The 27,519-nt window shown below is 42.5% G+C and overlaps 1 long non-coding RNA gene across 1 annotated transcript; it reads left to right on the top strand.

The window, feature by feature from the left end:
* The first annotated feature begins 11 nt into the window (after window positions 1–11).
* On the top strand, window positions 12–26,307 carry LOC119624282 (uncharacterized). The gene is made up of 3 exons (XR_005240307.2): window positions 12–102; window positions 23,104–23,358; window positions 25,636–26,307. It is a non-coding gene; the product is annotated as an uncharacterized lncRNA (long non-coding RNA).
* The last annotated feature ends 1,212 nt before the right edge of the window (window positions 26,308–27,519 follow it).

Here is a 27,519-nt window from a genome sequence, read left to right as displayed (position 1 = left end):
GCGCTGGAGGAGGGAGGGCGCGCAGGGACCTGGCACGGTCCTACCCCGCCGGCCTGCAGACCCCGGTCCGGGGGCCCCGCTGGCGCCCGGGCCAGCTCTCGGGTACGTGTCTTGTAGATGGGTAAACTGAGGCCTGAGAGGGCGCGAGGGCGAGGACCAGGACTTGGGTTCGAATCCCTGGGCTGCCAGTTGCCCACTCTGAGGCCGCGTGTGGCTGGTGGAGGAGCCACCGGTCGGCCCCCAAGACCGACTGACGTGGCCCTCACCTCTGGCGACCCCCGCCCGGCTAGTGGCTGGCCGTGTGGTGACCTTGGGCGAGTTACTTCGCACCGCCGCCCAGGGGCCTCTTCTCCAACAGGATAGCACTGCCCCGAGAGGGTAGGTGAGAGTCGATTTAGCGCTTGGATGCCCTAGTGAGTGTCAGCGTCCTCAGTCGTCCCTGCGGTCATCCCTTCAACAGGTACGCACTGAGTGCACCGGCTCATTCTTTCAGGCCCACCAAAAATGTTGGCTACACAATTCTATTTTTGTTTTATTAGAGGTGGAGCCTCGCTTTGTCCCCCAGGTCGGAGTGCAGTGGCGCCATTGTAGCTCACTGTAACCTCACATTACTGGGCTCAAGTGATCCTCCTGCCTCAGCCTCCCAAAGCGCTGGAACTACAGGCATGAACCACTGCGCCTGGCACACAATTGGTTTAACCACCACATCATTTTAGCAGCTTAGGAAACCGAAGTCTTGACTTCTATTTTGGCTATTGAAAATACAGTGCAATATAAATCCCGAAACCTCTGCTGAGCTGGATGTGGAGTGGGTGTGGCATCATTTAGAGCATGGCAATCTTCAGGTCACACAGGAATGTCTTGTTAATGATCCTTCTGTGAACAATGCTCCTTGGAGGGAAGTCCACCTCAGCAAGGCTGGAGCAGCAGACGGGACAGCTGAGCCTGGGTTACTTGCCTTGCCTCTGGAATAGGTCTTAGAGCATTGGACTGAAGAGGGGCTGCCTCCTTTTATCCTGGTGTTGGTCTCAGTATCCGTCTGCCCATTCTTGAGAAATGGAAATGGTCAGAATCTATCCAGGTTCCGATCTGCATCCCTGTGTCTAATTTAAACTTTTATTCCATGGCGTTTTGGGGAATACCTGTCTCATGAAGAGCCCTGAGGTTACAAGGATAATTAGAGCCTAAATCTAAGGAGCCCATAGTTGGGGAAACTAGTATGTCAATAGCTAATGAGAGCACAGTGTTGTAAGTGCTCATACCAGTTTTCTATTCCTGCGTAACAAATTAGCCCAAATTTTGCAGCTTAAAGCAACACCCATTGATTTACTCACAGTTGTGTAGGTCAGAAAACTGGCATGGTGTGGCTGGGTTTTCTGCTCGTGGTGTCATAGGCTGAAATCAAGATGTCTAGAGGCTCTGCGAGGGAAAGGTCTGCCCCAGGCTCCTTCAGGCTCTTGGCAGAATTCATGTCCCTGTAGGACTAGGATCCCACAGCTACATTCTTTTGCCAGATCTCTGTTGGAGACCACTCTCAGGTCCTTGCCACATGGTCCCTTTTATCTCAACAGAGAACCTCATGTCAATCCTCTCATTCATTAAATATCTCTGATTTCCCTTCTTCAACCAGTCAGAGAACACGGTGAGCTTTTAAAAGACTTGTAATTAGATCAGACCCACCTAGCTAATCTTCCTACTTTAAGGTCACCTGTGCCACATCACGTACCCTAATCACAGGAGTAAAATTCATCATAGCCTCTGTCCCAGGGACTATGCAGAAGGTGTACATGGAGGTTAATCGAGGAGGCTACCTTAGAATTCTGCCTACTACATCCAGTGAGAAATGTTCTCTTAAACATTTTCTCTATGAACTCCCCTAGCAGTTTGTTCTGTAACTCTGTCCATGGCACAATATATGTTGCCATTATTGGGGTATATTTCTAAACCTCTTTTCTAGGCTGAAAGCTTCTTGAGATCAGGAACCTTATTCACACCTGTAGCCTTAGATAAGTCTTGGCATGAGGGTGATATTCCCACATCTGCTAAAAATAAATAAATAAATAGTATGCATATTGTCATTTGGATTCCTGCTGCTTTTTTTTTTTTTTTCTTGAGATGGAGTCTCGCTCTGTCTTCCAGGCTGGAGTGCAGTGGCACGATCTCAGCTCACTGTAAGCTCCGCCTCCTGGGTTCACGCCATTCTCCTGCCTCAGCCTCCCAAGTAGCTGGGACTGCAGGTGCCTGCCACCATGCCCGGCTAATTTTTTGTATTTTTAGTAGAGACGGGGTTTCACCATGTTAGCCAGGATGGTCTCAATCTGCTGACCTCGTGATCCACCCTCCTTGGCCTCCCAAAGTGCTGGGATTACAGGCATGAGCCACCACACCTGGCCTCCTGCTTCTTTTTTAGATCCAGCTCAGAACTTCTCTGACACTTCTCAGGAAGAACTCATTTCTCCCTCCTCTCCACTGTCACTTAGTAAAAATCTCTGTGTGAAATGTATCCCATTGTAGTATTTCAAGTTAGACTGTAGTTTCCTTGAATATAGTACTTTGCTTTTATTCCACTTAATATCCCAGGGCACAGCACAACGTATTAACAGTTCTGTGCTGTTCAATTAAACAGCTAATTACACATGGGTGTTATTAGTTGTTTAATGTTTAGATTTTAAAAAGGGGGGTTAAAAACCAAGAGGCAACTGGAGAATGGAATTGGGCTGTGACAGACCCTGTGACCTTTCGGTCACAGGTGTGGGGAAGCCAAGAAATACAGAGGCAATGGAGAGGGAAGAAATAGGCAAGTTAATCAGGATGTATTTTTTTTTTTTTAAAGGAGGTATGCTAGGAAACCCCAGGTCTGCTCTTTTCTACATTACAGTACAGCAAAAAGGAGTGATTATTCTGGCACTGACGGTTGAGGAAACAGTAGTTTTTGTTTTGTTTTTTGTTATCATGTTGTCGATGACCCAGTGGAAGAGATAGTGAAGGAAATGGGAAAGATGGTTTCTGATGCTTAAATAAAGTATGTGTGTTGTGGGGTGTGGGGGGGATGCATTGAAATACATAAGAGCCTTCAGCATGTTAAGTCCTACACATCAATTAAGACTACCTTCCCCAGGAACTTCCTCTGATACCTTCTCTTCCATCCTCACCCAGGATAAATTAAATGCCCCTCTTTTTGCTCTCCTTGTAGCCTGGCACCTTCATTCATCATTGCATTTACTAGGATCTGTGGATATCATTTTCATTTATGCTTATCTTTCACCTGACTGTAAGCTCCACAGATTGAAACTCTGTCTTTCTTCTTCATTACATCCACAGCACCTCGCACCATGCCTGGAACACAGTTGGTGATCAGTCTATATTTATAGAATGAATGTGCACAGTAGGACCCTTTCAGACCCAAGCCACAGACCAAAGAGGCAGCCTCCTTATTATCTGCCTTGTGACCACAGGGCCCCACTGGCTGTTCAGATTCAGACATGTGCTGAGCCCAAACCTTGTTGTTTATCTAAGACACTTCTGCTGTTGCTCATCTTGTAAAATACAAAGTAAAAATAGTTCCAGGAAGCTGTGTGGTTAAGACATTCCTGTCTCTGTTTGAGCTCCTAGATAAAGGCTGTTATTGTTAGGAAGTTGGTCATTAATCCAACCTGCCTTTTCTCTGCGCTTTGGTTTCACACCCTTCTAAAGGTACTGATTCTTTTTGTCCTCAGTTGCCCTTAAGCCTGTCACTAGCTGGCTGGTAACTGGAAAAAATAATAACTTTACAGCAGTGGATGTAAGAATGATCTAAAGGTATCAGTTGATCACGAGTTACCTTTGTGCTCTGGGATTGTGACTTTAACTTATTCTCAAGGTGCCTTACCAGATGGCTTATGTTCTCATCTGTAAAATGGGAGAAATGACACCCACCTCACCAGATTATTGAAGAGTGAAAGAAAATAGAGTAGGCAGAGCTTCCTAGAACACAGTAATGGCTAAGAAAACGTCATAGATTGGAATCACAGATTGGAATCCCCTCACTTTGTTCTGCTATGGCCAGACTTTGGGCTATTAAGTTTATCCTAGGCATTATATTTTAAAAGAGGGATGTTGACAAATTATCACACAGAAGCAAATGACCAGATAAGGAATCTGGAAATCAGACCTTATAAGGAGCAGCTGAAAGGAGTTGGGAACATTTAGCCTGCAGAAGAAATAACTATTAATAGGAGTAGAGTGGGGCAGGGCAAGGCCTTAGAAGGGTCTTAAAATAATTGAAGGGCTAACATGTGGAAAAGGATTAGGCCTCAATTCTGTTCCACATATATCTATGGAACTCCTATTATGTGCCAGGAACTGGGAATACAAATAAACGTAAAGTACAATCTTTGTCTTTAAGGATCTTAGTCTATGAAGGACGATGACAATGCAAAAGGGGCTACTACAGAGGACTTTACAATGTCCTCTGTAATATGGAGAGGGCAGAGGAGGATTCATTGAACCCAGAGACACTGGGGAAGACTTCACCAAGAAGGTGACATTTGGGTGGACCTTAAAGGAAAACTAGGATTTTTTTTTTAGGCAGAGAAGGAGGGGAAGGGCACATAGGCAGCAAGTACAGCATGAACAAGACAAAAAGGCATCCTCATGGAAAACCTAGGATGCTTCGGAAAAGAAGCCGGAAGTGAGCCTGCAATATTTGATTGGAGCCAGATTGTCAAGGGCCTTGATTATTAAGCTAAAGAGCTTGGACTGTTTACCTTGAGTGGGTATTGAACTATTTACCTTGAGTGGGTATTGAAGAGCCATCAAAGGCCTTTAAGCAGATTTTTATTTTAAAAGGAAATCTCTAGCACAGCCTGCTGAAAGAGCTACACTGAAGAGAGACAGGAGGCAGGGAAGACAAGACCTCTCAGCATACCAAAGAGAGTCCATGAACTTGACTGTTCCACTGACCATGGGTAAATTTGGGCACATTATTTAAACTTTCTGAACTATTTTTTTTTTTTTAGTTTGTAAATTGAACGTCTACTTTAGAGGGATGTTTCAAGAATCAAGTGAAATAACATATGCAAGACCCTAACATGTGTCTAGTACCCAAATGTTGCTCAGTAAGTGAACACCATTCCCTTCCTTCCCTTTCTCTTAATGGATAGAGTAGACAGAGAAACAGAGTTCTACTTGATGAAGCTAGCACTCATGGGCAAACAAAGGGATAATTCTCTTGGGGAAATGAATACATCACTGGATACATTTAAGAAGGGTATTTCTTTGGTAGAAGATGAATTGAACCAGATCAACTTCTAAAATCTCATTCTTGGCTGGGCGCGGTGGCTCATGCCTGCAATCCCAGCACTTTGGGAGGCCAAGGCGGACGGATCACAAGGTCAGGAGATCGAGACCATCCTGGCTAACACGGTGAAAACCCATCTCTACTAAAAATACAAAAAATTAGCCGGGTGTTGTGGTGGGCACCTGTAGTACCAGCTACTCGGGAGGCTGAGGCAGGAGAATGGCATGAACCCAGGAGACGGAGCTGGCAGTGAGCTGAGACTGTGCCACTGCACTCCAGCCTGGGCGACAGAGCGAGACTCCGTCTCAAAAAAAAAAAAAAAAAAAACCTCATTCTTACTCTAAGTCTATGATTCTGTCACCTTTAGGTCATACTATTATGGAGATGGCCAAGAACCTGAGGTTTGATAGATATTTGATATATATTATATATATTATGATATATACTTAATATATTGTATATCAAATATCTTATATATATATGATGGAGATGGTTAAGAATCTGAGGTTTGACTTTGTTAAAAGCACCAGTTGGCCCCAAAAGAAATGAATCTTCCTCAAAATGAACATCTGTTACTGAAGTGTACAATTAAAAAGACCCTACCCTAAACAGTCCTTCAGGAGTAACTATACTACAGGAGAAAGAGAGCTGGGTTTCCGACTTAGAGGCCTACATTCCAGTGTCAGAAATTAAGGATTTTGCTATATAGCTTTGGACAGGTCATTCTTTGTGACTTGGCGTACATTTCTCCATCAGGAAGATGTGAAGGTTGGGCCTCTAAGGGGTCTTCTATTACTAACATTTTGGGATTCTGGGAGTCTTAAGTTATTGAGATCATGAAATTGTGGATGTTGGCCGGGCGCGGTGGCTCAAGCCTGTAATCCCAGCACTTTGGGAGGCCGAGACAGGCGGATCACGAGGTCAGGAGATCGAGACCATCCTGGCTAACTCGGTGAAACCCCGTCTCTACCAAAAAATACAAAAAACTAGCCGGGCGAGGTGGCGGGCGCCTGTAGTCCCAGCTACTCGGGAGGCTGAGGCAGGAGAATGGTGTAAACCCGGGAGGCGGAGCTTGCAGTGAGCTGAGATCCGGCCACTGCACTCCAGCCTGGGCGACAGAGCGAGACTCTGTCTCAAAAAAAAAAAAGAAATTGTGGATGTAAAAATGTTAGGAGATTTCAAGGGTTCCCACAGCAACTATATCACTCACAGTTTATGTCTGAATTTAACAGCATCAAATCCACCTAAAATATATTTTTGTAAATGTGTCACATGCATTGAGAGTGATACTCATTTGACATTCTTCTTGGAATCAGAACTTTGGAATTCAGTGCATTTCAAGTCTCAGCATTAACTCATCTGCAAATTGGATTAGTTCATATTTCTGGTTGAGAGAGGAGGCACTTTCTATAGTTTGGCAAAGAAATGAAAATGTCAGTCACCTGTCACAGAAGGAAGAGATGGCTCACTTTAGGCCCTAGATGCCACCTCATCTGGAAGTAGACAAAAAGGAAGACTTAGAGCCAGGACAGCCACACATTGGTCCACACTGTTCCCTCAGAAGGTCCTCCTGGCCAGCTCCTGCTCGTCCTCTGAAGTTTTCCCTTTTCTTCTCTGCTCAACAAAACAAGTTCCTCTGTCATCTACGCTTCCTTAGCATTATAGCATTGATCATAGAGTATGATAATTATTGCCTGTGTTACTACTGATTGTCTACAAATTGATAAGGGGCACAGCACTAACATTTATTGAGCACCTGCAATGTGCCAGGTGTGTATATCGTCTTATGTAATCCACACTGCAACCCTTATGGTGTAGGTATTGTTACCCCTCTTTAACTGATGAGACTAGGTCAGAGAAGTTAAATAACTTGCTCAAGATCATATAACTAGTAAATAACTGAGTCTGGCTTTGAATCAGATTTGTTTGTTTCCCAAGCCCCTGCGATTTTGATTGTTCATTCCTTTTTCTTATCTCTGTAACCTGAACTCTTAGTATAAGCCTAGCCTTTTGTATATAGTTAGCCTTTGAACAATGTGGGGGTTAGAGGCGCCAACCCCCTGTACAGTCGAAAATTGCATATAACTTTTTACTCCCCCCAAACTTAACTACTAATAGCCTACTATTGACCAGAAGCCTTACTGATAACAAAGTCTATCAGTCTTACATAACATAATCTTATCACTCTTACAATAAAATAAGCTATAGAAAAGAAAATGTTATTAAGAAAATCATATAGCAGGCCAGGCGTGGTGGCTCACGCCTGTAATCCCAGCACTTTGGGAGGCCGAGGCGGGCAGTTCACGAGGTCAGGAGATTAAGACCATCCTGGCTAACATGGTGAAACCCCGTCTCTACTAAAAATACAAAAAATTAGCCGGGCATGGTGGCGGGCGCCTGTAGTCCCAGCTACTTGGGAGGCTGAGGCAGGAGAATGGCATGAACCCAGGAGGCAGAGCTTGCAGTGAGCCCAGATCACACCACGGCACTCCAGCCTGGGCAACAGAGTGAGACTCCATCTTAAAAAAAATGAAAAGAGGACTCTGTTCTGTTCCATTGGTCTATATCTCTGTTTTGGTACCAGTACCATGCTGTTTTGGTTACTGTAGCCTTGTAGTATAGTTTGAAGTCAGGTAGTGTGATGCCTCCAGCTTTGTTCTTTTGACTTAGGATTGTCTTGGAGATGCGGGCTCTTTTTTGGTTCCATATGAACTTTAAAGCAGTTTTTTCCAATTCTGTGAAGAAACTCATTGGTAGCTTGATGGGGATGCATTGAATCTATAAATTACCTTGGGCAGTATGGCCATTTTCACGATATTGATTCTTCCTATCCATGAGCATGGAATGTTCTTCCATTTGTTTGTGTCCTCTTTTATTTCACTGAGCAGTGGTTTGTAGTTCTCCTTGAAGAGGTCCTTTACATCCCTTGTAAGTTGGATTCCTAGATATTTTATTCTCTTTGAAGTGATTGTGAATGGAAGTTCATTCATGATTTGGCTCTCTGTTTGTCTGTTACTGGTGTATAAGAATGCTTGTGATTTTTGCACATTGATTTTGTATCCTGAGACTTTGCTGAAGTTGCTTATCAGCTTAAGGAGATTTTGGGCTGAGACAATGGGGTTTTCTAAATATACAATCATGTCATCTGCAAAGAGGGACAATTTGACTTCTTCTTTTCCTAACTGAATACCCTTTATTTCTTTCTCTTGCCTGATTGCCCTAGCCAGAACTTCCAACACTATGTTGAATAGGAGTGGTGAGAGAGGGCATCCCTGTCTTGTGCCAGTTTTCAAAGGGAATTTTTCCAGTTTTTGCCCATTCAGTATGATATTGGCTGTGGGTTTGTCATAAATAGCTCTTATTATTTTGAGGTACGTTCCATCAATACCGAATTTATTGGGTGTTTTTAGTATGAAGGGCTGTTGAATTTTGTCAAAAGCCTTTTCTGCATCTATTGAGATAATCATGTGGTTCTTGTCTTTGGTTCTGTTTATATGCTGGATTATGTTTATTGATTTGCGAATGTTGAACCAGCCTTGCATCCCAGGGATGAAGCCCACTTGATCATGGTGGATAAGCTTTTTGATGTGCTGCTGAATCCAGTTTGCCAGTATTTTATTGAGGATTTTTGCATCGATGTTCATCAGGGATATTGGTCTAAAATTCTCTTTTTTGTTGTGTCTCTGCCAGGCTTTGGTATCAGGATGATGTTGGCCTCATAAAATGAGTTATGGAGGATTCCCTCTTTTTCTATTGATTGGAATAGTTTCAGAAGGAATGGTACCAGCTCCTCCTTGTACTTCTGGTAGAATTCAGCTGTGAATCCATCTGGTCCTGGACTTTTTTTGGTTGTTAGGCTATTAATTATTGCCTCAATTTCAGAGCCTGCTATTGGTCTATTCAGAGATTCTTCCTGGTTTAGTCTTGGAAGAGTGTAAGTGTCCAGGAAATTATCCATTTCTTCTAGATTTTCTAGTTTATTTGCGTAGAGGTGTTTATAGTATTCTCTGATGGTAGTTTGTAAAATAATATCACACATCTACAGTCATCTGATCTTTGATGAACCTGAGAGAAACAAGAAATGGGGAAAGGATTCCCTATTTAATAAATGGTGCTGGGAAAATTGGCTAGCCATAAGTAGAAAGCTGAAACTGGATCCTTTCCTTATTCCTTATACGAAAATTAATTCAAGATGGATTAGAGACTTAAATGTTAGACCTAATACCATAAAAATCCTAGAAGAAAACGTAGGTAGTACCATTCAGGACATAGGCATGGGCAAAGACTTCATGTCTAAAACACCAAAAGCAATGGCAACAAAAGCCAAAATTGACAAATGCAATCTAATTAAACTAAAGAGCTTCTGCACAGCAAAAGAAACTACCATCAGAGTGAATAGGCAACCTACAGAATGGGAGAAAATTTTTGCAATCTACTCATCTGACAAAGGGCTAATATCCAGAACCTACAAAGAACTCAAACAAATTTACAAGAAAAAAACAAACAACCCCATCAAAAAGTGGGCAAAGGATATGAACAGACATTTCTCAAAAGAAGACATTCATACAGCCAACAGATACATGAAAAAATGCTCATCATCACTGGCCATCAGAGAAATGCAAATCAAAACCACAATGAGATACCATCTCACACCAGTTAGAATGGCAATCATTAAAAAGTCAGGAAACAACAGGTGCTGGAGAGGATGTGGAGAAATAGGAACACTTGTACACTGTTGGTGGGATTGTAAACTAGTTCAACCATAATGGAAAACAGTATGGCGATTCCTCAAAGATCTAGAACTAGATGTACCATATGACCCAGCCATCCCATTACTGGGTATATACCCAAAGGATTATAAATCATGCTGCTATAAAGACACATGCACACGTATGTTTATTGCAGCACTATTCACAATAGCAAAGACTTGGAATCAACCCAAATGTCCATCAGTGACAGACTGGATTAAGAAAATGTGGCACATATACATCATGGAATACTATGCAGCCATAAAAAACGATGAGTTTGTGTCCTTTGTAGGGACATGGATGCAGCTGGAAACCATCATTCTTAGCCAACTATCGCAAGAACAGAAAACCAAACACCGCATGTTCTCACTCATAGGTGGGAACTGAACAATGAGATCACTTGGACTCGAGAAGGGGAACATCACACACCGGGCCTATCATGGGGGGGGGAGGGGGGAGGGATTGCATTGGGAGTTATACCTGATGTAAATGATGAGTTGATGGGTGCTGATGAGTTGATGGGTGCAGCACACCAACATGGCACAAGTATACATATGTAACAAACCTGCACGTTATGCACATGTACCCTAGAACTTAAAGTATAATAATAATAATAAATAAAAAAAAAGAAAAGAAAATCATATAACAGAGAAAATACATTTACAGTACTATACTGTATTTATTGATACCATAAGTTTACTTTGTCTGTTTACAAGGTGAATCATCTGTCTGAAATAGCATGCAACTGCAGCTACAGACATCAATCTGCAGCACATATCAAGCAATTCAACTTTTTTTGTCACGTCCTGACTTTTCTCTGCTTCTTGGGAGCACTTCCAGCATCACTAGTGGCACTTCGTATAGGTCCCATGGCGTTATTCAAGATTTACGGTATTGTTCTAAACACGAAGAAAAATACTTGAGAACCGCAAAAGATCACATTTTACTGCGATATGCAGTTTACTGGAGAGATGAATGGCTCACATGGAGATGATTAGCGTCATAGGTTGTTTTAAGGGATACTCGTAACAGCTGAGCTCACCGCAATGGCAATAGGAGGTGGCTCCAAAATCATTACAGTAGTACCTTATGGACTGCAGTTAACTTCTTGTAGTTATGATTTAATACTGCATATTTATATTTGTTTACATTTTTCTCAACTGCAAATGGCACTATGTACATAAGGTCTGTAAATGTTTGTGTGCATAAGTTTTGATAAGTTTTATTTATTTTTTATTTTTTGAGACACGGTCTTGCTCTGTCGCCGAGGCTGGCTTGCAGTGATGCAGTCACGGCTCACTACAGCTTCAGTCTCCTGGGCTCAGGTGATCCTCTCACCTCAGCCTCTTGAATAGATGGGACTACAGGCATGCACCACCATGCCTGCCTAATTTTTTGATTTTTTGATAGAGACGAGGTCTCGCTTTGTTGCCCAAGGCTGGTCTTGAACTCGTGGGCTCAAGTGATCCTCTCACCTAGTCCTCCCAAAGTTCTGGGATTACCCCATGCTTGACAAATTTTAACTTGTTGCAATAGATTTAAAATTTTGTTATCATAAGTGATAAAATAGAATCGTTTCTACATATATTTTATGCATTCATGACATAAAACTTTTTCTTAAATTTTTTGATATTTCTAGGCTACGTAGTTTGAGTTTTTTCAGATTGTCTCAAACCTCCAAACAATTTTTCAGTATATTGAAAAAAGTCTGTGTAAAAATGGACCCATGCAGTTCAAACCCATGTTGTTGAAGGGTTAACTGTACACAAGAGATTGAATTATTCTTGAATGACAATCCTATTCAATCAATCAGTAGAGATTTACTATACGGAGCAGTGCTGGAGATTGAGCTAGCCTTTCCTTGACTTGCTAGCAGCTTCTGGGGACATCTGCTTTGAAATAAATACTCTCATTAGCTTTGCTGGTGTCTCAGCTCAGCAGGAGAAGCTGTTGATAGTCTCTTGACAGGGCCAGCTGGCATGATAGACTTGTTTAAACCAAATTAGTTTCACATCATTCTAACAACCCTGCTTTAAGGTCCTAATGTCATAAGAGAGACAGAATTCAAAAACAACTGTCATACATATGAAAAGGACTATACAGAAACTGCACAAGATTCTAAGGCAAAATGGAGGGAGGGATTAATTCTGCCTATGAGAATTAAGAAAGGTTTCACAAAGAAGGTGGCATTTGAGTTGGGACTCAAGGGATAAGCAGTTTTATTTTTCCATTTGTTTTGTTGGTTTATTTTTAATTTTTATTTTAGGTTTGGGGATACATGTCAGGGTTTGGTACATAGATAAACATGTGTCATGGGGGTTAGTTGTACATATTATTACCTCACCCAGGTATTAAGCTCAGTACCCAATAGTTATTTTTCCTGCTCCTCTCCCACCTCCCACCCTCTCTGCTCAAGTAGACCCCAGTGTCTGTTGTTTTCTTCTTTGTGTTCATAAATTCTTATCATTCAGCTCCCAGTTATAAGTGGAAACGTGCAGTGTTTAGTTTTCTATTCCTGCATTAGTTTGCTAAAGATAATAGCCTCCAGCCCTGTTCATGTTCCTGCAAAAAACATGATCTCATTCTTTTTTATGGCTGCATAATATTCTGTGGTGTATATGTACAACATTTTTTTAAAATCCAGTCTGTCATTCATGGGCATTTAGGTTGATTTCATGTCTTTGCTATTGTGAACAGTGTTGCAATGAACATTTGCATGCATATGTCTTTATGGTAGAATGCTTTATATTCCTCTAGGTATATACCCAGTAACGAGATTGCTGAGTCAAATGGTAGTTCTGCTTTTAGCTCTTTGAGGAATTGCCATACTGCTCTCCACAATGGTTGAACTAATTTACACTCCCACCAACAGCATATAAGGGTTTTCTCCACAACCTCACCAGCATCTGTTATTTTTTGACTTTTTAACAATAGTCTTTCTGACTCGTATAAGATGGTATCTCATTGTGGTTTTGACTTGCATTTTTCTAATGATCAGTGATAATTGAGCTTGTTTCATATGCTTGTTGGCTGCATTATTTCTTCTTTTGAGAAGTGTCTGCTCATGTCCTTTACCCACTATTTAATGGGGTTGTTTGTTTTTCTCTTATAAATTTGTTTAAGTTCTTTATAGATGCTGGATATTAGACCTTTGTCAGATGCATAGTTTGCAAATATTTTCTCTCATTCTGTAGGTTGTCCGTTGATGGTTTCTTTTGCTGTGAAGCTCTTATGTTTAATTAGATTCCATTTGTCCATTTTTGCTTTTGTTGCAATTGCTTTCAATGTCTTTGTCATGAAATCTTTGCCCGTTCCTATGTCCAGGATGGTATTGTCTAGGTTGTCTTCTAGGGTTTTTCTAGTTTTGGGTTTTACATTTATGTCTTTAGTCCATCTTGAGTTGATTTTCATATATGGTGTGAGGAAGGGGTCCAGCTTCAATCTTCTACATATGGCTAGCCAGTTGTCCCAGCACCATTTATTGAATAGGGAGTCTTTTCCCCATTGCTTTTGTCAGCTTTTTCAAAGATCAGATGGTCGTAGATGTGCAACCTCATTTCTGGAATCGCTATTCTGTTCCACTGGGCTATGTGCCTGTTTTTGTATCAGTACCATGCCGTTTTGGTCACTGTAGCCTTATAGTATAGCTTGAAGTTGAGTAATGTGATTCCTCCAGCTTTGTTCTTTTTTTTTTTTTTTTATACTTTTAGTTCTAGGGTACATGTGCACAATGTGCAGGTTTGTTACATATGTATACTTGTGCCATGTGGTGTGCTGCACCCATCAACTCGTCAGCACCCATCAACTCATCATTTACATCAGGTATAACTCCCAATGCCATCCGTCCCCCCTTCCCCCTCCCCATAATAGGCCCCGGTGTGTGATGTTCCTCTTCCAGAGTCCAAGTGATCTCATTGTTCAATTCCCACCTATGAGTGAGAACATGTGGTGTTTGGTTTTCTGTTCTTGTGATAGTTTGCTGAGAATGATGGTTTCCAGCTGCATCCATGTCCCTACAAAGGGCACGAACTCATCCTTTTTTATGGCTGCATAGTATTCCATGGTGTATATGTGCCACATTTTCTTAATCCAGTCTGTCACTAATGAACATTTGGGTTGATTCCAAGTCTTTGCTATTGTGAATAGTGCTGCAATAAACATACGTGTGCATGTGTCTTTATAGCAGCATGATTTATAATCCTTTGGGTATATACCCAGTAATGGGATGGCTGGGTCATATGGTATTTCTAGTTCTAGATCCTTGAGGAATCGCCATACTGTTTTCCACAATGGTTGAACCAGTTTACAATCCCACCAACAGTGTACAAGTGTTCCTATTTCTCCACATCCTCTCCAGCACCTGTTGTTTCCTGACTTTTTAATGATTGCCATTCTAACTGGTGTGAGATGGTATCTCATTGTGGTTTTGATTTGCATTTCTCTGATGGCCAGTGATGATGAGCATTTTTTCATGTATCTGTTGGCTATATGCATGTCTTCTTTTGAGAAATGTCTGCTCATAACCTTTGCCCACTTTTTGATGGGGTTGTTTGTTTTTTTCTTGTAAATTTGTTTGAGTTCTTTGTAGGTTCTGGATATTAGCCCTTTGTCAGATGAGTAGATTGCAAAAATTTTCTCCCATTCTGTAGGTTGCCTATTCACTCTGATGGTAGTTTCTTTTGCTGTGCAGAAGCTCTTTAGTTTAATTAGATTGCATTTGTCAATTTTGGCTTTTGTTGCCATTGCTTTTGGTGTTTTAGACATGAAGTCTTTGCCCATGCCTATGTCCTGAATGGTATTACCTAGGTTTTCTTCTAGGGTTTTTAAGGTTTTAGGTCTAACATTTAAGTCTCTAATCCATCTTGAATTAATTTTCGTATAAGGAGTAAGGAAAAGATCCAGTTTCAGCTTTCTACTTATGGCTAGCCAATTTTCCCAGCACCATTTATTAAATAGGGAATCCTTTCCCCATTTCTTGTTTCTCTCAGGTTTGTCAAAGATCAGATAGCTGTAGCTGTGTGGTATTATTTCTGAGGGCTCTATTCTGTTCCATTGGTCTATATCTCTGTTTTGGTACCAGTACCATGCTGTTTTGGTTACTGTAGCCTTGTAGTATAGTTTGAAGTCAGGTAGCGTGATGCCTCCAGCTTTGTTCTTTTGACTTAGGATTGTCTTGGCAATGCGAGCTCTTTTTTGGTTCCATATGAACTTTAAAGCAGTTTTTTCCAATTCTGTGAAGAAACTCATTGGTAGCTTGATGGGGATGCATTGAATCTATAAATTACCTTGGGCAATATGGCCATTTTCACGATATTGATTCTTCCTATCCATGAGCATGGAATGTTCTTCCATTTGTTTGTGTCCTCTTTTATTTCACTGAGCAGTGGTTTGTAGTTCTCCTTGAAGAGGTCCTTTACATCCCTTGTAAGTTGGATTCCTAGGTATTTTATTCTCTTTGAAGTGATTGTGAATGGAAGTTCATTCATGATTTGGCTCTCTGTCTGTTACTGGTGTATAAGAATGCTTGTGATTTTTGCACATTAATTTTGTATCCTGAGACTTTGCTGAAGTTGCTTATCAACTTAAGGAGATTTTGGGCTGAGATGATGGGGTTTTCTAAATATACAATCATGTGATGGGGTTTTCTAAATATACAATCATGTCATCTGCAAACAGAGACAATTTGACTTCTTATTTTCCTAACTGAATACCCTTTATTTCTTTCTCTTGCCTGATTGCCCTAGCCAGAACTTCCAACACTATGTTGAATAGGAGTGGTGAGAGAGGGCATCCCTGTCTTGTGCCAGTTTTCAAAGGGAATGCTTCTAGTTTTTGCCCATTCAGTATGATATTGGCTATGGGTTTGTCATAAATAGCTCTTATTATTTTGAGATACATTCCATCAATACCAAATTTATTGAGAGTTTTTAGTATGAAGGGCTGTTGAATTTTTTCAACGGCATTTTCTGCATCTATTGAGATAATCATGTAGTTTTTGTCTTTGGTTCTGTTTATATGCTGGATTACGTTTATTGATTTGTGTATGTTGAACCAGACTTGCATCCCAGGGATGAAGCCCACTTGATCATGGTGGATAAGCTTTTTAATGTGCTGCTGGATTCGGTTTGCCAGTATTTTATTGAGGATTTTTGTATCGATGTTCATCAGGGATATTGGTCTAAAATTCTCTTTTTTTGTTGTGTCTCTGCTAGGCTTTGGTATCAGGATGATCAGCTTTGTTACTTTTGCTTAGGATTGCCTTGGCTATTTGGGTTCTTTTTTGGTTCCATATAAATTTTAAAATATTTTTTTTCTAGTTCTGTGAAGAATGTTGTTGGTAGTTTGATGGGAATAGCACTAAATCTGTAAATTGCTTTGGGCAGTATAGCCATTTTAATGATATTGGTTCTTCCTATCCGTAAGCATGGAATGGTTTTCCATTTGTTTGTGTCTTCTTTGATTTCTTTGAGCAGTGTTTTGTAATTCTCATTGTAGAGATCTTTCACTTTCCTGGTTAGCTGTATTCCCAGGTATTTTATTTTATTTTTTTATGGCAGTTGTAAATGGGATTGCCTACCCAATTTGACTGTCAGTTTAGTTGGTGGGTTTATAGGAATGCTAGTGATTTTTGTACATTGATTTTTTATCCTGCAATTTTGCTGAAGTTATTTATCAGCTGAAGGAGCTTTCACAGGCCAAGACTATGGGGTTTTCTAGATACAGAATCATGTTGGCTGGGCGCGGTAGCTCACGCCTGTAATCCCAGCACTTTGGGAGGCCAAGGCGGGTGGATCACGAGGTCAGGAAATCGAGACCATCCTGGCTAACATGGTGAAACCCCGTCTCTCCTAAAAACACACACAAAAAAATAGCCAGGCATGGTGGCGGGCACCTGTAGTCCCAGCTACTCTGGAGACTGAGGCAGAAGAATGGTGTGAACCCAGGAGGCGGAGCTTGAAGTGAGCCAAGATCATGCCACTGCACTCCAGCCTGGGCGACAGAGAGAGACTCTGTCTCAAAAAACAAAAAACAAAACAAAACAAAAAAGAATCATGTTGTCTGCAAACAGAGATAATCTGACTTCCTCTCTTTCTATTTGGATGTCCTTTCTTTCTCTCGCCTGATTGCTTTGACCAGGACTTCCAATACTATGTTGAATAGAAGTGGTGAGAGATGGCATCCTTGTCTTGTGCTGGTTTTCAAGAGGAATGCTTTCAGCTTTTGCCATTCAGGATAACGTTGGCTGTGGATTTGTCATAGATGGCTGTTATTATTTTGATGTTTGTTCCTTCAGTACCTAGTTTATTGAGGGTTTTTAACATGAAGGGATGTTGAATTTTATCAGAAGCCTTTTCTGCATCTATTGAATAGTCATGTGTTTTTTGTCTGTAGTTCTGCTTATGTGATGAATCACATTTATTGACTTTTGTGTGTTGAACCAACCTGCCATCCCGGTAATGAAGCTTGCAAGTATTTTGTTGAGCATTTTTGCATTGATGTTTATCAAGGATGTTGGGGCTGAAGTTTTCTTTTTTTGTTGTGTCTCTGCCAGGTTTTGGTATCAAGATGATGCTGGCCTCGTAGAATGAGTTGAGAAGTCCTTCCTCTTTAATTTTTTGGAATATTTGCTGTAGGAATGGTACCAGTTCTTCTTTGTACATCTGACAGAATTCAGTTGTGAATTCATCAGGTCCTGTTTTTTTTGTTTGTTTGTTTGTTTTTGGTCAGTAGGCTATTTATTACTGATTCAATTTTGGAACCTGTTATTAGTCTGCTCAGGGAATCAGTTTCTTCATGGCTTAGTCTTGGGAATGTGTATGTATCCAGGAATTTATCCATGTCTTCTAGGTTTTCTAGTTTGTGTGTGTAGAGGTGTTCAGAGTAGTTTCTGATGGTTGCTTTTATTTCTGTGGGGTCCGTAGTAACCCCTTTGTCATTTCTAATTATGTTTATTTGGATTTTCTCTTTTCTTCTTAATTAGTCTAGCTAGTAGCCTGTCTCCTTTATTAAATTTTTTTCAAAAAACCAATTCCTGGATTCATTGATCTTTTGAACAGTTTTTTGTGTCTTGGTTTTTTCAGTTCAGCTCTGATTTTTGTTATTTCTCATATTCTGCTAGCTTTGGGGTTGATTTGTTCTTGCCTCTTGAATTTCTTCAGTTGTGAAGTTAGGTTGTTAACTTGAGATCTTCCTGCCTTTTTGATGTGGGCACTTAGTGCTATAAATTTCTCTCTTAACACTGTCTTAGCTGTGTCCCAGAGAATCTGGTATGTTACATGTTTGTTCTCATTATTTTCAAAGAATGTCTTTATTTCTGCCTTAATTTCATTATTTGCCCAAAAGTCATTCAGGATACATTGTTTAATTTCTGGTAATTGTATGATAATTTCCATGTAATTGAGTGATTTTCATTGTGTTGACTTCTACTTTTATTGCACTGTGGTCTGAGAGTGTGTTTGGTATGATTTCAGTGTTTTTACATTTGTTGAGGATTGTTTAATGTCCAATTATGTGGTCATTTTTGGAGTATGTGCCATGTGACAATGAGAAGAATGTATATTGTGTTCTTTTTGGATGGAGACTTCTGTAAAAGTCTGTTGGATCCATTTGGTCCAATGCTGAGTTTAGGTCCTGAATATCTTTGTTAATTTTCTGCCTCAATGATCTAATACTGTGAGTGGAATGTTGAAGTCCCCCACTATTATTGTGTGGGAGTCTATGTCTCTTTGTAGGTCTCTGAGAACTTGCTTTATGAATCTGGGTGCTCCTGCATTGGGGGCATATATATTTAGGATAATTAGGTCTTCTTGAATTGAACCCTTCACCATTACATAATGCACTTGCTTGTCTTTTTTGATCTTTGTTGGTTTGAAGTCTGTTTTGTCTGAAATCAGGATTGTAACCCCTGCTTTTTTATGTTTTCTGTTTCCTTGGAAGATTTTTCTTCATCCCTTTATTAATATTTTGAGCCATGAGTGTCATTACATGTGAGATGGGTCTCTTGAAGACAACATACCATTGGGTCTTACTTTATTTTATCCAGCTTGCCACTCTGTGCCTTTTAAATGGGGCATTTAGTCTGTTTACATTCAAGGTTCATATTTATATGTATGGATTTAATCCTGTCATTGTGCTGTTAGCTGGTTATTATGTTGGCTTATTTGTGTGATTGCTTTAGAGTGACACTGGTCTGTGTGTTTAAGTGTGTTTTTGTATTAGCTGGTAGTGGTCTTTCCTTTCTATATTTAGTTCTCCTTTCAAGATCTCTTATAAGGCAGGTCTGGTGGTAATGAAGTCCCTCAACATTTGCTTATCGGAAAAGGATATTATTTCTCCTTCACTGAGGAAGCTTAGTTTGGCTGGATATGAAATGATTGGTTGAAGTTTTTTGTTTTTTTTTTTTTTTTGAGACGGAGTCTCGCTCTGTCGCCCAGGCTGGAGTGCAGTGGCCGGATCTCAGCTCACTGCAAGCTCCACCTCCCGGGTTTACGCCATTCTCTTGCCTCAGCCTCCCGAGTAGCTGGGACTACAGGCGCCCGCCACCTCGCCCGGCTAGTTTTTTTTTTTTTTGTATTTTTTAGTAGAGACGGGGTTTCACCGTGTTAGCCAGAATGGTCTCGATCTCCTGACCTCGTGATCCGCCCGTCTCGGCCTCCCAAAGTGCTGGGATTACAGGGTTGAGCCACCGCGCCCGGCCTGAAGTTTTTTTCTTTAAGAATGTTGAATATAGGCCCCCAATCTCCTTTGGCTTGTATGGTTCCAGCTGAGAGGTCTGCTGTTAGCCTGATGGGGATCCCTTTGTAGGTGACCTGCCCTTTCTCTCTAGCTGCCTTTAACATTCATTCTTTCATTCTGACCTTGGAAAATCTGATGATAATGTGTCTTTGGGATGATCTTGTATAGAGAATCTTTCAGGAACAAAGTTGGGGAAATTTTCATGGATGATATCCTGAAATATATTTTCCAAGTTGATTGTCTTTCTCCCACTCCCTTTCAGGAATGCCAGTGATTCATAGATCTGGCCTCTTTATATAATCCCATACGTCTCAGAGGTTTTGTTCAATCCTTTTTATTCTTTTTTCTTAATTTTTTTCTGTCTGATTTCAGAGAACCAGTCTTCAAGTTTTGAGATTCTTTCTTTAGCTTGGTTTATTCTGCTGTTAACATTTGTGATTGCGTTGTGAAATTCTTGTATTGTGTTATTCAATTCTGTCAGATTCAGTAGGTTCTTTTTTTGTACTAGCTATTCTGTTCTTCAGCTCCTGTATCACTTTATTGTAATTCTTATTTTCCTTGAATTGGGTTTTGCCATCCTTGTTCCTATTTTTGTTCCTATCCATATTCAGAATGCAATTTCTGTCATTCCAGCCAGTTTGGCCAGGTTAAAAACTCTTATTGAAGAACTGGTGCAGTCCTATAGAGGACATATGACACTGGCCATCTGAGTTACTGGAGTTTTTGCATTGGTTCTTTCTCATCTCTGCATTGTGAGTGTTCCTTTAACTGCAGTGTAGATTGAGTACAGAAAAGAGACTTCTTTTCTGGATTTTTCTACTGGGTCAAGGTTTTGCATAGGGTCTTTATTTGAAGTTGACTTCTTGTCTCTGGTTTCAGAGGGGGATACGTTAGTAAGGTATTTTTGGTGTTGGAGCTTTGGGGTGTGAGCCAGCAGGTGGCATTTGGGATTCTTGGTCAGTTGGTAGACTTTTGCTTAGTTGTGTGGCTCCCCTATGTTTCCTAAGATTTGCAGCTGTGTTTCCTCTCAGTGCTCTGAAAGTGTGGGTTCCTCTCCTTCTTGAGTGCTGGCTGTAGTTCATGACTTGACACTCCTGGGCTGCCCACTGCAGCTCTGGGGAGATCTCAGTGTTAATGTTTCTTCCCCAGCTTAGAGGCAGCAGAGGAAAAGATCTTAGTAGTAGTTGTGGCCAAGGATCATTTGCTTGTCTCCTAGGGGCTCCATCCCAGGGAAATGCAGGTCAGTAATCACTCAGTGCAGTCAGCCCAAGATGTAGGGTTTGTGCTGTGGGCTGAAGCCAGTGGTTCCCTGTCTGGTGACGAGCTGTGGTGGGTGTGTGGGACCCATAGGAGATGGACTGGCCTCATCTCGTTGGGTCAACTACAGCTTGGAGGTATGGATAAGGCACTTAGGGTCTTTGCCCATTCATTAGTCCGAGGGTGGCAAGGGCACTTCCACTGCAGAGGCATGGTTGAGAGGCTATCAGTTGCCCCTGGAGGCTCTGTGCAGAGAGTTGCTGAGTTGGTACTGGTATGATAGCTCTGGCAGGGGGTGGCTGGAGGCCCAGGCCTCAAGAACCTGCCTGGTGAGGAGATATGGGAATGGGCACCCACTTAACACTCTGGCTACTTTTCCATAGGGCTGCTGCAGTATGCTTGTGACCAACTTGTGGTCCCAGTTGCCTTGGATTTTCCAGAACCAGGAGATGTCACCAGTGAAGGCTATAAGATAGTAAAGATGGCAGCCAGTCTCTTCCTCTGGGAGCTTTGTCCCAGAGAGGTACAAGCCTGTTGTGGGCCCAAAGGCACCTGTAGGAAGTGACTGGGGACCCCAGTTGGAAGGTTCTTCCCAGCAAGGAGGAATGGGATCAGGACCTACTAAAAAAAAAAAAGCAGTCTGGCCATGTTTTGGTGTAGCATCTGTGCTGTGCAGGGCATCCATTTCAGCCCCTGGTTGCTTCAGACACTCTGAAGTCCAAAGGCTGGAACAGCTAAGTCATCCAAACATTAAATATGGTGGCCCACCCCTCCCTTTAAGAGCACGGTCCCGGGGGAATTCAGATCTCTGGTGGCTGGAAAGCTCAGGTAGGGGTGGCTGGAGGTCCCAGTTGGAAGTTCCCACCCACTGAGGAGGAATCGGATGGGGTACCTGCTTAAAGCAACAGTCAGGCTACACTTTGGTAGAGCTGCTGTGCTGTACTGGGGGATCTCTTCTGCCCCAGGTTGGCTTAGACTCTCCAAAGCCTGAAGGCTGGAACGGCTAAGATGCCTGAACAGCAAAGATGGCGACCCACCCCTCCCATGGGGAACTCCTTCTTAGGGAGATGTAATCACTATTGGTAGCTTGCTGGAGTTCCAAGCCAATGGGTCTTATCTTGTGAGGTGCCAAGGAAGTGGGGCCTGCGGGCTGTTTCTGCTTAGCTCCCTGGATTCAGCCTCCTTCCTATGGGTATGTACAGGAGTCTAACCTCCCACTTTGCTAGAGCAGCAGCTACTTTTGCTGGAAAGCCCAAGTATCTAAGGCTCCAGGGTTTCTACGCATGCCTGAGCAGCTGCTCTACCAAGACTCCACATAGCTCTGTCAGACAGAAGACTGGAGGCTGTAGTCGTGTGGGTTCATAAGGATATCTCCTGATCTGAGGTTTGCAAATATCTATGGGAGAAGCATGGTTTCCTAGGATCACTCATTCACTCACAGCTTCCCTGGGTGAGGGAGGATCCCCGGGCTCTGTGTTGTTCCCAAGTGGGCCATCGTCCTGTCTTGCTTTTCTTCATTCTCTGTGCGTCAAATTGTTTCCTTGATTAATCCCAATGCAAGTACCTGAATGTTGTATTTACTCACCCCTCTGTACCTCTCTGTGAGAGCCACTCATGCTAGCTGCTTCTAGTTGGCCATCTTGGCCACTTCCCGCTTTGTTTATTTTCTAGGCATAGAAAATGAGGGACATTCCTGGTGGAGAATATGTAAAGGGAGGGAGGCACCACCAGGAAGCACCAAATAGTTCTCTGTTGACAGATGCTATACTTTCACGTAATGTACCCGTGTCATCGCTGACATGGCGCCATCATACCAGGGGAGAATGGCAAGAGGTGAGACCAAAAAAAAAAAAAAAAAAAGGCCTTGAATGTCATGCTAAGGATTTGGATTCATTCTGAAAGTATTCTAAGATATTCCAATATCCACTGAGCTACAACTTCAAAGTGCCATCTAACTTTCCAGCTTGTGGCTTCAAAGTCCTGACAATAAGTAGAAATGGAACCAGTAGAGTATGTTGGAAACTGGAAGTCAGAAGGTCTGGATGCTAGTCTGACTTTGCTGTCTGGATTTCTGTTTTCTTCTAGGTAATGTGAAATGGTGAGACATGATTCCTCAGAGCTCTATTATCCCACAAGTCTATGTCTACTAACCTCACAAGGAAAATCCTTCACGAGGTTCCTCTCAGTTCCTGTGGCAGACAGGCTCTTGGGGAGGTCGCTCACCATCCCACCTGCTGATGTCATGGTTTTCTGTAATTCCTTCCGTTTGAGTGGTGGGGAGGTGGCTACAGTGGTGCTGTGACTTGCTTCTCACTGGTAGAATGCAGCAAAGGTGATGAGGTGAGTGGGATAGATGGTGCCATGTCAGCGATGACATGGGTATATTACATGAAAGTGTGGCACTTGTCTTGCTGAGTCTCTCTGTGCCTCTCCATTGGTTTTGAAGAAGCAAGCTGCCATGTGGCAGGCTGCCGATGCTGGGAGGCCACACGGCAAGAAACTGCGGCATCTCTAGGAGCTGAGGGTGGACCCTGACTGGCAGCCAACAAGAAACTGAAGTTCTTAAGCCTACCACTGTAAGGAATTGAATTCTGCCAATAACCTGAGTGAGCACGGAAGCAGATCCTTTCCTAGCCAAGCCTCAGACAAAGTTCTGGCCCTGGGAAACACCTTGATTGTAGTCTTGTGAGACCATGGGAAGAAGACTTAGCTGAACCGGGCTCAGATCCCTGACCCATAGAACCTTTTAGATACCTAGCATGTGTTGTTACCAGACTTTGTGTTTGTGGCAATTTATTACACAATACATACAATTCCCCACCCTAATACTTAAAACTCCTGACCCGAATCTCTGTGCTCTATTTACAACTCCATGCCACTGCTCGGGGAATAATCCCATAATAGTATCTATGTGTGGGCAGCTTTATCTGTCTATATCTACACATAGATCTTGTGATAGTAAATTTTATTTATCAACTTGACTGGACTAAAGGATGTCCTGATAGTTGATGAAACATTATTTCTGGATATGTCTGACTAGCAGAGATTAGCATTTGGATTGGTGGACTGAGTGAAGCAGATGGCCCTCAATGTCATCATCCCTCAGTGAGCCACCACGCCCAGCCAGAATCAATGTTTTTGAAAAATGAACATAAATGTATTACCTACTGTGTACCAAGTACAGTTGTAAGAGGGTCTAATAGATAGATAACTGAGCAACACTATGAGGTAGAGATGATTACTCTCATCATCCTCATTTTCCAGACAAGGAAACAGAGGCTGAGATAAATAACTTGCTGAAGGCCTCATAGCTATTGTGAAGCTTGGACTCACCCAAGCAGTGACCTCAGAGCCCACAATCTTAACCCCTGTCTAGAGCCCTCTCCTCAACTTTGCCACTGTTGAACATCAGGACCCGAGGGAAACTTTGGGACCACCTAGTCTAATCCCTTTTCTTTCCTCATGGAGTATGGAAGGCCCCAGAGTTACCCAGATCCAACCAACGTTATTCAGCAAGTTGTAAAAGACAGAGCTTGAATCTGAGTCCTGAGAGTGGGTCCCCTGGCTCCTGTTCAGTTATTTTTGCCTCACTTCTTTAAAAAAAGCCTAAAAAATGAAATGATCCACTGAGTATCTTCTGGGTACCCACATTGTGCTGGATGTTTTTGTGGAAAAAAACCTTGGGCTTGCATTGAGAAGTCCTGGAATCAAATCTTACCTCAATTGTTTGCCCAGTGATCTCAAGCAAGTCACTTTCTATGTCTTGGCCTCAGTTTCCCAGAAAAGGAATAAGGATATAATTGCCTTAAGGATTATGTCAGAATGAGTGGCACAAAGTAATTGCTCAAGTAAAAGGAATGGATGCTGAAGACACAGGCCCTGTGCCCTTTACAATCTAGATGTGGAGGTGAGGCTGACATGCAGGGGAGGATCGGGGGAGAGCAGAGAGCACACTTTGTTGGCAGGTCAGACAATGAATGTTAGGACACTTCATGCACTGTTGGCTGCATCTGGCAACGGAGGTGATTCAGGATCAAGAAATCATCCAGGGAAAGGCTGGCCTGCAATAACTCAGACCGGACACGAGGTGGCGCTGGTGGCCCACCTGGGAACAGGCAGAGACCAGCAACCAGCCCCTGGGAATCTGATCCTGGCAGTTTCATTCTTTTTGCTTCTATGCATGGATCTTTACAGGAGGGACCCTGGGGGGCTGAGGATGAGGGCTCTTTGCCCCAGCAGAGGATAAATGGGAATTTTACACTCCTTATCTCATTTAGTCTTCACAGCCACCTTTTCAGGTATTCAGTTTTACGCACAGGACACTGTGACTCAAAAGACGTTAAATAATTTCCTCAAGGGATGCTATTGAGAAGTAGATCCAGGCCCACTAATTCTAAATCCCATGCTCTTTCCAGGAAAATATGTTCCTCCCAGCCAGTGGAATCAGTCTATCAACAGAGGCTAAATAGGATGTAAGGGAGATCATACCAGAAAATATAACACCAGATTAAATCTACCTCCTCCCCGTGGCCTTCCTAGACTGTCCGCATTCCTTTTTCAACTGGTCCACCCCAACAACCTCCTAACCATTTCCCTGCTTCCATTCTTGCACCCTAGGCTTCGTTCTCTACAGTGATCTTGTGAGAAGGAAACCAAGTTGCAGTATTCTGCCGTTCAAAACTCTCCAATGCTTCTGATTCCAATTCGAACAACGTCTGAATTTCTCACCACAACTACGAGCGGTGCTGTGCTGGTAACAACCAGTTCTCAGAGGCAGAGAGCCCTGATTTGTAGCATTTGTTAATTGTGGTGCATATTCCCTTCCATGGCCGATTTCAAGCTTCCAAGCTGATATCACTGAGCGCAGAGTTGAGAAGGGATGCAAAGAATCAAGACAGAGCCAGTCTGAGTTGACACCAACGCCCCACACATAAGATCTGGCCCCAGATGCCTTCTCCAGACAACCTGCTTATTCTGCCACCCCTGTTCACTCTGCTGGATCACTGGCCTTCTTGCTGTTTCTCGAACATAACAAGCACATTTACACCTCAGGGCCTTGGTACTTGCTGTTCTCTGTTTGGGATGCTCTTCTCCGGAAATGTGCATAACTTACTGTGCCACGTCATTCAGGTCTCAGCTCAACTGTTACAGAGAGGCCTCCCCTGAGCATTTTCCCTAAGACATCCTACCCACTCCCATCCTCCATCACTTTTATTCCTTGCTCTGCTTTATTTTTTCTCCAAGGGCCTCAATCCCTATCTGATAATAAATGATAGATATTTAAACTTATTTGTCTAGGTCAGGACTGGATGGCCACCCCTAGAATAGACCGGACTCGAAGAAAGCACTCAATACATATTTGCTAGTTGATAAATGAGTAATTAGTTTTCCTCTACATCTAATGCCTTTTTTTACTGCAATAGTCTTGATGTTTTCTCTTTATTCTTGATGTGCTATCGTCTCACTACGCTGTGTCTAGGTGTAAATTTATTTGTTCTGTTCAGCACTGAGTGCGTATTTTGAATATAAGCAATGTCTTTCTCTCGTTCTGGACAATTCTCAGTCCTTATTTCTGTAATCTTGCTTCTCCTGCACTCCCTCTGTTCTGGAACTCCTACATAACAGTCTGTCAGTCTCTACTCCGTGTTTCGTAACTGCTTGGCATTCTATAGAATGCCAGTTGTCTCCCAGTGTCTATTCCACTTTTTCCTTAGTAATAGAATCTCTAACTTTCAGCTAGGCACATGCCCACTTGGGTTAAAAATGACATTTCTTGGCTGGGCATGGTGGCTCATGCCTGTAATCCCAGCACTTTTGGAGGCTGAGGTGGGCAGATCATCTGAGGTCAGGAGTCTGAGACCAGCCTGGCCAACATGATGAAACCCCGTCTCTACCAAAAATACAAAAATTAGCTGGGCATGCTGGTGGGTGCCTGTAATTCCAGCTACTCGGGAGGCTGAGGCAGGAGAATCGCTTGAACCCAGGAAGCCGAGGTGGCAGTGAGCTGAGACCGTGTCACTGCACTCCTGCCTTGGCAACAAGAGTAAAACTCTGTCTCAAAAAACAAAAACAAAACAAAACACATTTCTGAGTCTTCCACTTTAGCTACATATGGGCATATAACTGAGTTCTGAACAATGAGTATAACCAGGAGTCTTGTGGAACTTCCCTGTAATGTCTTTTAAGCAGGGGAGTATGCTATTCTTTCTGCCTTCTTCCTACTATCTGAAAAATACATGAGCTGGCTGGAGTTGGTGCTGAGCTGGCTGGAGTTGGTGCAGCCATCTTGGACCATAGGGTAGAAGTCAGATAGAAGGAGCCCGAGTTTTGATGGACTGCCCTCTTAGCTTTTTTTCTTTTTTCTTTTTTTTGAGATGGAGTCTCTCTCTCTCACCCAGGCTGGAGTGCAGTGGCGCTATCTCGGCTCACTGCAAGCTCCACCTCCCAGGTTCGCGCCATTCTCCCGCCTCAGCCTCCTGAGTAGCTGAGACTACAGGGGCC

Source organism: Chlorocebus sabaeus, chromosome 20 (genome assembly GCF_047675955.1).
Source record: "Chlorocebus sabaeus isolate Y175 chromosome 20, mChlSab1.0.hap1, whole genome shotgun sequence".
NCBI classification, from domain to species: Eukaryota; Metazoa; Chordata; class Mammalia; order Primates; family Cercopithecidae; genus Chlorocebus; species Chlorocebus sabaeus.
The sequence above is the reverse complement of the archived record's forward strand: the minus strand, read 5'-3'. Positions and strand labels throughout refer to the sequence as shown.